This window comes from Stigmatopora argus, chromosome 2 (assembly GCF_051989625.1).
Source record: "Stigmatopora argus isolate UIUO_Sarg chromosome 2, RoL_Sarg_1.0, whole genome shotgun sequence".
NCBI lineage: Eukaryota > Metazoa > Chordata > Actinopteri > Syngnathiformes > Syngnathidae > Stigmatopora > Stigmatopora argus.
This window is the reverse complement of record NC_135388.1, coordinates 24,715,585-24,719,522: the sequence shown is the minus strand read 5'-3', so window position 1 is coordinate 24,719,522 and position 3,938 is coordinate 24,715,585. Positions and strand designations below refer to the sequence as shown.

The following is a 3,938-nucleotide window of genomic DNA, read 5'->3' as shown; positions in this document are numbered from 1 at the left end:
CACTCACTCATTCACTCACTCACTCCCTCACTCATTCACTCACTCAGTAATTATTTCACTCAGTAATTTACTCACTCATTCACTCACTCAGTCAATCACTCAGTACCTCACTCAGTCACTCACTCAGTCATTCACTCAGTCATTCACTCAGTCACTCACTCAGTCACTCACTCAGTCACTCAATCAGTCACTCACTCAGTCAATCACTCAGTCACTCACTCAGTCACTCACTCAGTCACTCACTCAGTCACTCACTCAGTCACTCACTCAGTCACTCACTTAGACACTCACTCAGTCAATCACTCAGTACCTCACTCAGTCACTCACTCAGTCACTCACTCAGTCACTTACTCAGTCACTCACTCTGTGACTCACTCTGTGACTCACTCTGTCACTCACTCTGTCACTCACTCAGTCAGAAAATCAATCACTCACTCACTCAGTCACTCAGTGACTCACTCACTCACTCAGAAATTCACTCACTTAGTAACTGACTCAGTCAGTAAATCTCTCAGTCACTCACTAAGTCACCCACTCACTCATTCACTCACTCACTCATTCAGTCACTCACTCATTCAATCACCCAGTAAATGTCTCAGTCAAACACTCAATCACTCACTCACTTAGTAACTCACTTACTCAGTAACTCACTCATTCACTCACTCATTCAGTCACTCACTCAGTCACTCACTCAGTCACTCACTCAGTCACTCATTCAGTCAATCACTCACTCACTCACTCACTCACTAATTCACTCACTCACTCATTCACTCACTGACTCATTCACTCACTCATTCACTCACTCACTCCCTCACTCATTCACTCACTCAGTAAATATTTCACTCAGTAATTTACTCACTCAGGAACTCACTCACTCAGTCACTCACTCAGTCAGTCACTCATTCACTCACTAAGCCACTCACTCATTCATTCACTTAGTCACTCACTAAGTCAATCACTCAGGTACTCACTCAGTCACTCACTCAGTCACTCACTCAGTCACTCACTCAGTCACTCACTCAGTCACTCACTCAGTCACTCACTCAGTCACTCACTCAGTCACTCACTCAGTCACTCACTCAGTCACTCACTCAGTCACTCACTCACTCAGTCACTCACTTAGACACTCACTCAGTCAATCACTCAGTACCTCACTCAGTCACTCACTCAGTGACTAACTCAGTCACTCACTCTGTAACTCACTCAGTCAGAAAATCAATCACTCAGTCACTCAGTTACTCAGTGACTCACTCACTCACTCAGAAATTCAATCACTTAGTAACTGACTCAGTCAGTAAATCTCTCAGTCACTCACTAAGTCACTCACTCACTCATTCACTCACTCACTCATTCAGTCACTCACTCATTCAATCACCCAGTAAATGTCTGTCAAACACTCAATCACTCACTCACTTAGTAACTCACTTACTCAGTAACTCACTCATTCACTCACTCATTCAGTCACTCACTCAGTCACTCATTTAGTCAATCTTTCAGTCACTCACTCACCCAGTAACTCACTCACTCAGTCCTTCACTCACTCATTCACTCACTCATAATTATTTAACTCAGTAACTTACTCACTCAGTAACTCACTCAGTAACTCACTCACACAGTAACTAACTCACTCAGTACGTCACTCACTAAGTTAGTCACTCACTCATTCATTCACTCACCCGCTCACTCACTCACTCACTAACTCACTCACTCAGTAACTCACTCACTCAGTAACTCACTCACTCAGTAACTCACTCACTCAGTAACTAACTCACTCAGTACGTCACTCACTAAGTTAGTCACTCACTCATTCATTCACTCACTCAGCCACTCACTCACTCAGCCACTCACTCACTCAGCCACTCACTCACTCAGCCACTCACTCACTCAGCCACTCACTCACTCAGCCACTCACTCACTCAGCCACTCACTCACTCAGCCACTCACTCACTCAGCCACTCACTCACTCAGCCACTCACTCACTCAGCCACTCACTCACTCAGCCACTCACTCACTCAGCCACTCACTCACTCAGCCACTCACTCACTCAGCCACTCACTCACTCAGCCACTCACTCACTCAGCCACTCACTCACTCAGCCACTCACTCACTCAGCCACTCACTCACTCAGCCACTCACTCACTCAGCCACTCACTCACTCAGCCACTCACTCACTCAGCCACTCACTCACTCAGCCACTCACTCACTCAGCCACTCACTCACTCAGCCACTCACTCACTCAGCCACTCACCCACTCAGCCACTCACTCACTCAGCCACTCACTCACTCAGCCACTCACTCACTCAGCCACTCACTCACTCAGCCACTCACTCACTCAGCCACTCACTCAGCCACTCACTCACTCAGCCACTCACTCACTCAGCCACTCACTCACTCAGCCACTCACTCACTCAGCCACTCACTCACTCAGCCGCTCACTCACTCAGCCACTCACTCACTCAGCCACTCACTCACTCACTCAGCCACTCACTCACTCAGCCACTCACTCACTCAGCCACTCACTCACTCACTCAGCCACTCACTCACTCAGCCACTCACTCACTCAGCCACTCACTCACTCAGCCACTCACTCACTCAGCCACTCACTCACTCAGCCACTCACTCACTCAGCCACTCACTCAGCCACTCACTCACTCAGCCACTCACTCACTCAGCCACTCACTCACTCAGCCACTCACTCACTCAGCCACTCACTCACTCAGCCACTCACTCACTCATTCAGTCACTCACTCTTTCAATCACCCAGTAAATGTCTGTCAAACACTCAATCACTCACTCACTTAGTAACTCACTTACTCAGTAACTCACTCATTCACTCACTCATTCAGTCACTCACTCAGTCACTCATTTAGTCAATCTTTCAGTCACTCACTCACCCAGTAACTCACTCACTCAGTCCTTCACTCACTCATTCACTCACTCATAATTATTTAACTCAGTAACTTACTCACTCAGTAACTCACTCAGTAACTCACTCACACAGTAACTAACTCACTCAGTACGTCACTCACTAAGTTAGTCACTCACTCATTCATTCACTCACCCGCTCACTCACTCACTCACTCAGTAACGCTGTAAACAATCAGCCGAAGAAGCTAAGTTGGGAGAGCGTTAGACTGAAGATCTAAAGGTCCCTGGTTCAATCCCGGGTTTCGGCAAAGCATTGGACCTGGGAAGCCCAGCCTAAATCAGATGGCAGTCAGTATGAAAACTGTTTACCTGTAAGCTATGAGTTTTTTTGCAGTCAAGTTTGATTCCTGTCACCGACATGAGCCGAATTGGCTCATATAAAGAGTTTTGGTAAGCGTACCCTGAATCAAACTCGGGCTTCGGCAGTCCCTTGAACTCTCTAAACCGGATCAATACCAGTTAATGCTCCAAATGGAATATTATACTAGTAAGCCATGAGTAAATTTGCAGTCCAAGTTGTTTAACGATGTAAACAATCAGCCGAAGTAGCTCAGTTGGGAGAGCGTTAGACTGAAGATCTAAAGGTCCCTGGTTCAATCCCGGGTTTCGGCAAAGCATTGGACCTGGGAAGCCCAGCCTAAATCAGATGGCAGTCAGTATGAAAACTGTTTACCTGTAATCTATGAGTTTTTTTGCAGTCAAGTTTGATTCCTGTCACCGACATGAGCCGAATTGGCTCATATAAAGAGTTTTGGTAAGCGTACCCTGAATCAAACTCGGGCTTCGGCAGTCCCTTGAACTCTCTAAACCGGATTGTGAAATAATCTTGAAAAGTAATCAAATAATGTTTCACATCTATGACATCACCTTCAATCCGTGTCATGCCCATGTCATAGAAACCATCCACATCACAACCATCGGTTTCAAAACCATGCATCTTTGTAATAGGGTATGTCCTTTGTTTATATGTTTGTATGTAGCCTTTAACATCATCAGTATCACCACCATCA

The 3,938-nt window shown here is 46.2% G+C and overlaps 1 non-coding gene across 1 annotated transcript; it reads left to right on the top strand.

The window, feature by feature from the left end:
* Positions 1–3,467: 3,467 nt before the first annotated feature.
* Positions 3,468–3,540, top strand: trnaf-gaa (transfer RNA phenylalanine (anticodon GAA)). Its single transcript has one exon. It is a non-coding gene; the product is annotated as a tRNA-Phe (tRNA).
* The last annotated feature ends 398 nt before the right edge of the window (positions 3,541–3,938 follow it).